Here is a 12,634-nt window from a genome sequence, read left to right on the forward strand (position 1 = left end):
TCTTTTTCTAGCCAAAATGAAATGGTTATTGTACCATATAAGGACACAGGGTCTCAGGAGGGTAAAACTGAATTTTGATTTATTGTTTTTCACTATATAGATATTTCCTGTGTTTAGAAAAACACCCAGGTTGGATTTTGGGAGATAAATCTTAAAGATCACGAGAGGAACACACATTCCTGTTATGTCATTTGTATTTATGTATTTATTCATTTTGTGAAACCCTGGCTATTTTTAATGCCTCAGGCCACAAAAGTACTAAATTTAAGTAAGAAAAATTACAAGTTAAACAACTACAGGCTAGAAAGGATGATAACCACTGGCTCATGCTCCTGTTCATATACTTGGGGGGGGGGATATTACGCTCTTATTTTGAAATCCACAACCGGATGTAGCCGTTATTGTCCATGCTAGCTTAGCCTCCGCTCTCTACACACGAGCACCGCCTGTCCAGCACCTCCTCACAACAACAAACGCGCTTTCCACGGCAGGAAGAGACGCCACAGAGAGAAAGAAAGACATTTAACATGTAGTTATATGAACAGACACTTCGGTAAAGTTACGAGTTTGTGGATGAAACGACATAAAAAGGACGAAGAACACGTCGCATCCAGATTTTCTGAGCAGACTTTGTAAAGAGCAGAGCAGCTGTCCCGGACTGTCCACTCCACTGTACACGGTAAGTTAAGCTTTTTACTGGATTTGTATTAAATTATATGAACAATATAAGGTTTAAAGGGAATAGTTGTAGCTGTAAAACTACATAAGCTATGTGTGTGTTGTTTTTGTAAGTTTACAGACACCTGAAAGTAATGTATAAAGTCTCTCTGCACAGGTGTGTGAAGGTTAAATTAATTACCCGGGGTTGCTGTTGTTCCCTTCTAGCTAACAACACACACTATCTGAAAATTACTCAGGAAATTAAGTGTAGTCTTTTTGGTCCTTTACAATGAAATACCACCTGGAGCCCCCCTCAAGTCTCTGTGGTCCTCCCTGGTCTCCGTGTTATCAGTGTGCATCAGACATGGCAGGTTGGCTGGGTTTAGACATAACAAAGTGCCTCCTACAGTAAATACAGACTCATTTCCTGCTCAGGCTTCAGCTCCATTACAGATCATAAATCAACAGTTTCCCTTATCATGCTCTCTGCATCCAGCTCCACAAAACAAAGTTACTGCTTCTGTCTTATCTTCATAGAAATATAGTCTTGGACACTGCTCTGCATTTTGTCCTAGTTTTTAAGTCGATGGATCGTTATTGCTGTCTGAGAAGTAAGTTACTTTCATTGTCATTATCAGAAGTATTTAACTTCTTTAAACAGTTGTTCCTTTGTATCCACACTTAAAGGAACAGTGTGTAAGATATAAGGGGATTTAGTGGCATCTAGTGGTGAGGACTGCATATTGCAATCAGCTGAAACTTCTTCCAGTTAGGTTTCTTTCAGTTTTCATTGTTCAGGAGGTTTTTACCCTTAGTTGAATCGTCTGCGGTGGTCTCTTCTTCCCTGTAACAAACTGACCAGGTGATTAAAACCAGTAAAAACACTGAATAAGGCAGTTTCATGTTAGAAATCAGTAGCCATGTTTCCATTAGGGCTGCCACTAACAATTAGTTTCATTGTCGACTAATCTGTCGATTATTTCTTCGATTAGTCGACTAATCATTTCATCGAAAAATATGTTAAAATGTTGAAAAATGTCGGTCTGTCTCGCCCAAACCCCCAAATTACGTCATCTAATGTCTTGTTTCATACTCATGCCAAAAGGTTTTAGTTCACTGTCACGGGAGAATGTGTAAAGCTGCCAATATCTGAATGTAAGAAGCTACAGTAAGAGTATTTTGGGGTACTTTTATAGTTCTTTTCTATGAAAAATGACTCAAACCGATTAGTCGACTACTAAAATAGTCACAGATTATTTTAATAGTCGATTAGTCATCGATTAGTCGACTAATCATGGCAGCCCTAGTTTCCATCAGCCTGTTTAGATGCGCATCTAGAAGTATCGCATCGGAAAATTATGATGGAAACGCCAAAATTTGAATTAAAATCCCCTGATTCGCACAAACTAAAATACGCTCACTTTAGCCGGGTTTTGGTTGATTCGAAAAAATGTTGATTTGCAAAATGGGGGATGGAAACAGTTATGTTCGAATTAAGTCTGACGTAGCGCACCTCTCTCCATGGCGATATCCACACTCCGGGTCGGGAAGGCGGTAATGCATTTACAAGCTGGTTGCCAACAGCCAGAAAATGTAGAAGAAGAAGAAGAATGCAAGACTTGTTTTGTTTCCGGTTCTGCGGAAAAATCACGCGAGTTCGTAGTTTTCACCAAAGTCCGTACATTTAATGGAAACACACAGGATTCGTATTTCTTTTAATGCGCATTTCCCAATGATTCGAATCACTTTTAGGTGGAAACATAGCTTGTGTTTCTCCTGCATTGTTCAGCATGTCGCAGACGGCCGCTGTGTGCTCATCTTAATTCTGATCCAGACGTTCAGGAGGTTTTTACCATGAGCTGAATTATCCGCTGAGGTCTTCCTCTCTTAGAAACAAATGGATCAAGTGATTTAAACTGGTAGAAACACAGAATAAAGCATTTTCATGTTACAAATCAGTGTTTATCTAATGCTGTTCTGCATGTTGCAGGCAGCTGCAAGCTCAGCATCTGTTAATGTGTGCTCACCTTTTTTCTCTGGTAATACAAGATCCATTCATTAAAGACGTTTACCAGGAATTATCTGCAAAGTCGTCTTCTCTCCAAAATAGTTGTTCTTTTATCTCAGATATGTGTTAGGATGCCTTCCTCAGAAGTATCACTTAGTGGTGGTTGTGACGCGCCTTTATCAGCTGATCTGTCAATCAACTGATATTAGAGAGGCGTGACTGATCACGGCACCTGCTGTCCGTCCGCCGCCTCTCCAGGACGCTGCTCCAGGTGTGGGAGAACATGTATGCCCCCTCGTCCCTGTTCATCGTCCCACTTCCTTATTTCAGCTGATTGACAGATCAGCTGATAAAGGTGCATCACAACAACCACCACCAAGTGACACTTCTGAGGAAGGCGGAAGTTTCTGCCAAAACATGTCAAGGTATGTAACATCCTAACACATGTCTGAGATAAAAGAACAACTAAAGTCATTATCAGAAACTGAAGACATAATGAACACCATTGAACTATTTCTGGCTTTTGTTTGTTGGCACACATTTTTAGTATGGATCCTATGTATTGTTGTATAAATGAGATCCCAGGTGATCTAAACCAGAAAAAAACACTGAATAAAGCAGTTTCATGTTTAAAAAAATCTGTGTTTTTTTCAACACTGGTCACAGAGGGGCTGCAAACTTGGGTGGCCAATGTGGAAATGCAAACAGCCCTATCTAGAGCCAGTATTTGGTTTGCCTGTTATGGGCTACTGTAGAAATATGGCAGCGCAACATAGCAGTCTTTGTGGATGTGAACATGCTCCCTATAATGGCTCATTCTAAGGTAATGAAAACATGATTCTTATTCTTACATACTTATTATATTCCATTTATGTCAGTATATCACCCTAAATCCTACGCACTGGATCTTTAAATGGATGTAAGACTTGCATATTCTCTTTCCAGTCTAGGACAGTTTGTTCAGTGTTGCTGAGAAATGAAAAGCACAATGTAAATCCTTAAAGCATCATTTGGGACTTGAAATCTAGGTCTGCTGCTCCATAGCCAATGAATAGAGGTGCTGACTTTGTAGGAGATAAAAATGCTAAATACCAAAGTAGGTTTTACATTTTAGCTCTGTTGACAAGCATGAACCAGAATGTAGAAATCTTTTGGTTGCAAGAGCTTTAAAAAAGATCTCCCACTCATTGTCTGTGTGGCAGATTTTACATCCCAGTGACAACACATAACAATCCAGGGTCTCTTTTCTAGCTGGTATGTAAGGGAAAGTGGTCCACCAGTATTGGCTGCCCTGCCTTGGGGCGCAGCAATAACATATGTGAATTCTTAAAATGAATGGCATTCCCCATCTGACGCTGTCTGCAGCTACTCGACACAGAGGCACTTTTCATGGTATTATAGCGTTGCCAGGTGCACTGTGGGACCAGAGCTCCACAGTTTTATGTTTTACCAGCAGAAACACGAATATAATTCACAAAAGTTTGCTTGTTGGTAAATTGGATTTCTATTAAGAGGGATTTATGGCGCACATGTGCACAGCAGCTCTGTAATGTGTTGATACAAAAAAGAAATCCCCAAGTGTGCTCATTTATGTAATGAGGCTAAAAAAAGCACATCGTCTATTTATTGTGCAGCAGCTGCCTCATTTGTAAACAAAGGCCACATACTTGGAGCGAGATGATAACATGACAAAGAAGAGCAAACAAACTGAACAGCAGAGTAGCTCCAGCTCTCAATCCCCAACTCCACAGGATGTTGTATTCAAATTTTCTTCAGCCTAAAGGCACACAGAGGTCAAATGCTTACCTCAGCAAGTTTGAAAAGGACGACTGTGAGCCTTGACAGTTTATTTGTATTGATAATGCTTCAAGTGAAGCACATGGCGAGCTCGAACATCTTCAGAGGAACAGCTTTATCAGCATGTCATGGTGTTAGCATCCATGTAGAGCTCTCGAGTTCTGGTCTTCTGCATGACAGGATTATGAGTCTGCATGTTTACTAAAAGAGTTTCACAGCATTTTATCTCAAAGTTAAGTTATGGGCTACGTTTTAATTAGTAATAAATCAGCATCCATTTGGGCCTCTTGTCAAACAACTCATGTAGTTTGTTTGAGGAGGAGACAATTTAACAAAATAACAATTTACATCAAATCTTAAATTGGACTCGATATGGGGCGTCGGTGGCTTAGTGGATAGAGCAGGCGCCCCATGTACATGGCCGTTGCCGCAGCAGCCCGGGTTCGACTCCAGCCTGTGGCCCTTTGCTACATGTCACTCCCTCTCTCTCTCTCTCTCTCTCCCCCTCCCCCATTCAGGCTTGTCTGTCCTATCCATTAAAGGCTAAAAATGCCCCAAAAATATCTTAAAAAAAAAAAAAAAAAAATTGGACTCGATATTCTTTTAAACCAAAATTATACTTAACTTTTTTGATTGAATTGTGCCATGAATTACACATGTGATCAATCAATCAAATTAAAAGAAGAAGTCATGTCAAGAAAGCCATAATTTGTTGTAAAACTGTTGAAGTATGAGACTGTGAAAACACGTAATTAGAATGACTGCAAAAGTCGTGTAGGTGATGTCATAACTTTATCTCTAGCTTTACGATGTCTGTGTGTTTAGCTCAAACAAGCAACAGGTCTTGCTTGTTCTTTCACTTCCACGCTGATGAAAAGATCAGGAGTCCATCCATTTTCAAGTGCTTATCTGAAGTCGGGCCATGGGGGCAGCATGCTGAGCTAAGTATTCCAGGCGTCCCTCTCCCCAGCAACGCTTTCCAGCTCCTTCTGGGGATCTTCCCCCAGGAAGATCAGGAGTCGCTGGATAAAATACATCAAGTGAAATGACATTACACTTGAGTGGGGAACATTAAATTACCTAGCTAGCTGGTGCACACAGAACAAAATGGTTCTATAACAGACTGCAACGTTCTTGACTTGAAAAATTATCCTTGAAATTGACAAACATGTGTAATTCATGGCACAATTTGAACAGGATCAAACAATTATTTGTCTCTTGTAGTTGACTATTCCGTCCCATGGGGGACACCGGTAGAGGAGGAACTTCACCCCTCCATAAACCTCCTCTTTTTAACCCTTTTGATAATTTGACAAAACATGCCAAACTGCTTTATGCTTCAGTCGTAAATAGAGAACTTAAAACAACAGTTTAAAGAAAGAAGTCCAAAGAACTGAAATGTAATCTTAACAGTTTCCAGATTTAGGTCAGATTAGATCATCTGATCACAGAATAAGTAAACGCCTAACAACTTGAAGTCATCTTTAGTAGTTAAGATTCTCTTTGCGGGCTTTAAAGTATAATCCTGGTCCATTATAATCTTTTGTAGTTTGGGGACCAGTCTGTTAATGGCAACATGGCTAAGAAGAAGTTGAATGGGACAAGATAAACAAACAGGCAGACAATCAGGCAGGTTTGTAACACCCACCCAGGTTAACTAACTTTATTTGAAAGAAAAACTAAAGCTGAACAGAAAGATTATGATCGAAACTGTCCTTTGTCAACATCCATCACAGTTTACAGACCAACTTCCTGCTTCAGCATTGACCTACTTAATTTACCTGTGCCATGAGAGATTGTTTAAACATTTCAGGTGTGCTTACTTTAAGTCTACTGCCAAATCAAATGGTTTAGATAAACTGGCTAGATTTTTGGCTGGTTTACAACCTGTCTGATCTCTTAAAGCTTGTTTCCTTGCCCCGCTGGACCTTATTGTTAGTGATGTTGCCGCATTCCTACATCTTGATGTATGATGCTATCATAGCTAACATATATATGATTGCAAAACTATGACAACAGGACCCAAATAGTGATAAACTATAATTATCTTTTGATGTACATGTCAAGCTCTCTTTCATCTTTTCCCACCAGCTCTTTGCTCACTTCCTCTTTTAATATATTCCCTTTTGCATTCCTTCATGAGCATATAACCTGCTTTGCTTTTGAGCCTGTTTATGTCAGAGCTGGCAGAGATGAGACAACTTTGTATCTTTGCACCACTCCCCGTTGTAAAATAGAAAATACATGCTTGTAATTCAAGGTGGCAAATATGTACATAATACTCTGGCCTTGAGGATTAAAGCCATCAAATGATCCTCTGAGGCAGCAGCGCCACCTTTTCCTGTGATATTTAGGCCACCGTAAAGGGTTAAGTATACCTGAGTGTGTGTATACTGTGTGCTCATGACATGTGGGTGTATGTCCTCAGGTGCACAGTTTAATTTTTAATCATCTATTTGTAGGAACACACCTTGTTGTTTGACATTGTGAAATTAGGGAGACAGGGATGGAGGTGTGGGTATTTATTAGTCTGAAAGCCCCTGTTTCATAATAGATAATGTGTTTTCTGTAAGTGATACCTCTCTGTCGTGCTGCGGCTGTGAATTTTTGCCCTTGAGCTGTTTAAACTGGAGGTCAAGTCCCTCCATTCATTGTGTTGCTGCTTCAAAAGCCGTCTCCTTGAAGAACAAACAGAAAGAGGGACACTTTAGAAGACATGATAACAATGGGAACATAGTGGGAGGTGTTTTGCTGTCAGGCAACATGAGGACTCTGTTGTGTTTTTAGTTTTCCCAAGGGCCCATCATGTCACATGAAATGCTGATTTAGTGTTTTGTGGGTTTCTTTGTTTTTGTAGTGTCCCATTGTGTTGAGTTTACTCTGCTGTCGCTGGTTGCTTGCTGTAATTAGTGATGTTGCACAGTTTCCCACACCGCACTGTTTAAAACAGTCCAAAATAATGACACTAGGAGGATTATCAAACAATGAGCTATGAGGCAAAGAAGGCGTCAGGCTTATTTGTGTTTAGTCTGTACATGACAAGAGGAGGATTACATCATTAGTTAAACTTACATTTTTTGTGTAGCTCCTACTTCTGCGAAAGGAAGACTTGCTGTGCATAGATTTGTATCTGCTTGGAGGGTTTCACAGTGTGGTTGTCAGACTGCTGGTTGTTAAAGATCTGCTGTAGTGTCACAACACTGTATAAAGCCCAGGCAATATGCTGAATCCACAACACATTCAGTATGTTGACAAAACATAGTGAGCGCAGTTGGCCTTAACCGTCACTCCTTCCTCCTCTTCTTTGGAGCAAATAGATCTGCATAAGGAGGATTTAGAAGGATGTCAGACTGACCATCTTTTGTGTCATTTATACTTGGCTAGTTAGGGGAAAGAGTTAGTGCATTGTTCTTAAGGTGGTCTATACAGGGTTGCCAGATCTGGTAGATTTTGTTTTCACATCCTCCTAATAAGACTTTCATCCAAATGCAGGTGGTGCATCACATCCGTCACGAGAGCAGAATGGGCAGGAGCCTGTGTTTGCTTCCAGTTTACTGGAACATTTAATGTTGGAGGTTAACACAAGATCAGAACCTTTAATGTCAAAGAGTGCAGTCAGTGGATCAGGATCCACAGGTCTACTCAGGATGTCTGATAGCGACTGAAAAATATTTTGTCAGTATGTTGTGACTCTTGGCTGGTGATTGCACATCAAGGGCAAGAACTTAGAGAGCTTGCGAAAGTCTAAATCATAAACTCTACTCATAGATTTAAGCTTTGTTAAATCTGTTTTGTTGTTTAATCAGTTCACCCTGACCTTTCTTCTAAATCTCACATTGTAACCACGTTAAGAAAACTGGTGTAAATGAACTAAATTATTAAAAACAAGAGGTGGGTGAAAGGGAATTGTCTGCATTTCTTCTCACTCAGCAGTTATTTCTCAAAATCTTGTGTTGATCGCCTTTTTTCGTCCATAAGTCATTTTCAAAGCTGATTTAAAATATATATTTTTTTGGAACTAGCATTCTTTACAACCGTGTTTACATCGTCCAGCGGTCTTCTTTGTCTCCGTTTGCCGAGGGACATCACGCAGCTCCTCTTTTAGTTCACAGGTGACGTCGGCACACTCATCCACATGATAGTAGAGAACGAGACATAAACAACACAGAGACCTGCTCATCAAAACATTTCTCCATAGAGTACCTTTTATTCTATGTACACTATAAGAACAAACATTCTCTATCTACCTAGCCTTGTATCACAATATATTATTGAGATATATATAGATATATAGAGTTGAATCAATAAGTCAAGTCACTGAGTAATTTTCAAGCAAATCACAGCTTCAAGCTTCTTAAATGTGAATGTTTTCTTTTTAAAAAATGTATATGATGGTGAACTGAATATCTTTGGCTTAATATCTTGAGCTTTTAGATTGTTTGTTGGAAAAAACAAGACATTTAAAGATGCCACCATGGGCTTTGCAAACTTGTGATGAGCATTTCCTTGTAAAAACACTGTGATTAATACCAAATGATTAATCAAGTAATGAGCCCTAATTGAAATGTCTTGCAGTTTTAGTCCCAACAGTGATCTGCATTTGAAGTTGTTTCCCATCCTTTAACCTCAGACAGTGGCTCGTGACCTTATCTCCTCTCCTAGGTTGGTTTGGTATTCCTTTCCAGAGTTTGGTGCACAGCTGGACTGCACAGCTGTCTGAGGGCACTGGGAGGTGGGGGCCGAGGTTTCAGAGACCCCTAATCTCTGAGTCTGGGAATGGGTCAGGACTCCTGTTTTCTCTTCCCTTTCTTTCTAATGAGTGTGTGTCTGACCCGAGCAGGTGACGTCTGTGATTATGAAAAAATGAGTGTGTGTCTGACCCGAGCAGGTGACGTCTGTGATTATGAATATCTGATATTATATCTCTATATCAGATAGAGAGTATTTAGAGGATTAAGGAACATATGTATGATGCGCGCACACACACACACAGACCTCCCACTTTATTCTCTCTGGTCAGACCTCATGGGATTTTTGCCTTGGCCTAATTTTCAGGTACAGAGCACAGCGGTCATTAATCTCTCAAAATCTTTTACCTCCCAAAATGCCATATTTTGTCAACTCCTTTCCTGGAGCTTTGACTAATGGCCCCATTTCAATGCAAATGGACCATAGCACCAAAACACCCACCATCCGTACCTTAAATATTTTAGTATCCTTAATGCCAGTCCAGTCTTGTGCTTCTTCTGTCTTTTTGCTTCAATGACTAACTTATGTCAAAAGTTACTCTAATGGAGCCCACCAAAACTTCTGTCATCGTTTTCCTGCACAATAACCTTTTCACCATCTCAGTAAAGAAACTGGAACATATTCTGTACAGTGTCACAGTGCATATATTTTGATGTTTGTTCATTTTAATGTGATTCTTCATCGACTCTATGTTTTCACCCTCTATTTAAATAATACAGTTGGATTTAGCTTGTGTGCTAATTGATTTCAAGCACACATGCAAAAAATAAAATAAGTGACTCCAGTTAATTGCTTCAGTTTCAGGGTCCTGGTATTGTACATACTGGCTCACTTGGACACTTTAATAGAACAGAGCTATCATCAATATTATAAGTAATATCTGTAATTTTCCAACTAGAACAAGTCTAGTTTTTCCTAGTGGCCATTTGCGGTATTGCAGCCAAAAACTCCTGCGTCCCAAAAAGCATTTTTACCATAGGCCACCTTTATTAAAGAGTTGTCTGTAAAACTGTTGATAGGACACCTCAAACTGCAAACAAGTTCTGCTATGACTCTTTATTTTAAGTTTTTAGAAACACTACTGCGCATTTGCAGTGGGCGCATATCGTAGAAGTAAACCTGGAAGCTAAAAACTTGGTGTATGCTGAGGGGAGCAGTTCCATTGGTCTGAATAAGTGCCGTTTTGGCGTGTGGTATCCAGTTATTATTATACAGCTATGGCTCCAATTAATATTTTTCAAATTCTGATTTAGGACTGCAACTATTGATTATTTACAGTATGGATAAATGTGCCAAATTAATTCCTCGATGACTCCCTTTTTCTATAAAATGTTCCAGAATAGTGACACATGCCCATCATAACTGACCAAAAATCCGAAGTCCATTCAGTTTACTATCATAAATGACAAAAGAGAACTTCAAATCTTCATTTTTGAGAGGCTCTAACCACAGAATGTTTGGGCATTTTTGTTTGAAAAACAACTTGACGTGGCGTCGGTGGCTTAGTGGTAGAGCAGGCTGTTGCCGCAGCGGCCCGGGTTCGACTCCAGCCTGTCTCTCCCTCTCTCTCTCCCCCTTTCACACTTCACTATCCTATCAATTAAAGGCAAAAAATACCCATAAAAATATAAAAAAAAAAAAAAAACAACCCAAAAAACAACTTGACTTGTCAAAACAGTTGACGAATAATTTTGTTGTCCAGTTGTTTCAGCTCAATTGTGGATTCGTTTATTATTTCTTTTCAGATTGATTATGTGGTCTTCAAAAATTAACTTCATTTTATCAGTCAGCAGAATAACTGTCAGTTACTTGGTGCATCAAACTTCAGTTTTAACCACTTGCCCTGTCTTGGCTGAATTTGACTCTTAAACACACCACACACTGTATTTAGAAAGTTGTTTTCTATCTGGCCATGATGAAAAAGTGGAAATAATGCAGTCAGTGCTGTTTTTTATTCAGCGTTCATCCCTTGAACACTTACAGCTGTAATAAAAAATAATCCTCCTCTCTGCTCCACTACTTTACCCACATTATTTTTTTTAAATCTCTCCCAAACGTGTGCTCTTTTTTCCCTCAGTATTAAACCACATTGCTGTATCTTTACCTTCACCCACTTTATGAATGGGTCCGAATGAACGGCCGCGGTGCTGATTAGATTTACAGTTTCGTAAGATACCAGAGCGGCTGGAGCGGCTGCCTTCACAGCAAAGTCACCGCCATCGACGTCACTCTGTGACCAGGGGAAAAAGTGGACTCAGAAGTCATTGAATCACTCAGACTGCATCAGTTTCTGGTTGGACCTCTATTGAGCAGTTTAGTGGTGGCATGGCTCCAGGATGGCTCTGTTGGCTAGATGATGCACCTCTTTGGTTGAGACTGAAAAATCTCAACTATTAGGAGGACTGACATAAAATTTTGTAGAGATATTCAAGGTACCCAGACGATAGGAAATACTAGTGATCTACTTTTCATCTAGTGCCACTGTGAGGCTCACAGTTGTTCTTTTGAGTGAAGTGTCTCAACAGTTCTGGGATGGATTGCCGTTAAATTTGGGTCAGACATTCATATCCCTGTCAAGATTATTTTTTGGCATTTTTGCCTTTATTAGATAGGAAAGTCGAGTGTGAACTGGGGGGAGAGAGGGGGGATGACGTTCAGCAAAGGGCCAGAGTTGGAATTAAACCCTCGGCTGCTGCGGCTAGGACTTAGCTTCCTTTGTACACGGGGCACCGGCTCTACTAGGTGAGCTAGTGGGCACCCCCTGGATAAAACTTTGGTCATCACCTGACCTCTAGCATCATCATTGGGTAAAACAATTTGTCCAGTTCTTTAGTTTCAGCTCAAATACCTGCAAAACTATTGTCAGACTCAGCTACATTTGTGTTTTGACTCCTATTATAGCGAATGGTAGCATGCTAACAACCCAAACTGAGATGCTGTCATTATGAGCATGTTAGCACGCTGACGTTACTGTTTAGCTTAAAGTTAAGCCTTCAGAAAGCTAAAGTATTTCTCTGTTTGACTGAAAGAGAGGTAGAGTGTTACTGGTCAGATTCATGGACTGTATAAAATAATGGAAGTCACCCATTGGTTTGTGGACTCCCGTTTCGCCCATCGCCATCTGGGTTTTTTGGAGCAAGAAGTGACCATATTTAGATGAGAGGGTGGAGCTGTTGAGGAGCAAGGGATGGATCTGACTCATAGACTGTAGCGATGCCTTGTAGACAGCCCGTCACTCAAGCAGTCCTTAAAGCTCTTAAATATGCGGAACTTTAAGCCTTAATAAAATGTAAACAGGTGACTTATATTAAATTTCACTCCCTGAACAACAGTCATGAATGTTGAAAGTTGCTTTAGAGACCTAAACCATATTTTGTACCAGGCTGTAAACATGTTTATTTCTGCTGGAAGTCAGGCATT

The 12,634-nt window shown here is 40.1% G+C and overlaps 1 protein-coding gene across 2 annotated transcripts in view; it reads left to right on the top strand.

Annotated features, from left to right (window-relative positions):
- The first annotated feature begins 435 nt into the window (after nucleotides 1-435).
- Nucleotides 436-12,634, top strand: part of LOC117246789 (leucine zipper putative tumor suppressor 2 homolog) — a 50,572-nt gene continuing 38,373 nt past the window's right edge. For both annotated transcript variants that reach the window (XM_033610761.2, XM_033610763.2), the window contains exon 1: nucleotides 436-679. The gene's annotated coding sequence lies outside the window, so the exon portion shown is untranslated. The remainder of the gene's footprint in view (nucleotides 680-12,634) is intronic.

This window comes from Epinephelus lanceolatus, chromosome 21 (assembly GCF_041903045.1).
Source record: "Epinephelus lanceolatus isolate andai-2023 chromosome 21, ASM4190304v1, whole genome shotgun sequence".
NCBI lineage: Eukaryota > Metazoa > Chordata > Actinopteri > Perciformes > Serranidae > Epinephelus > Epinephelus lanceolatus.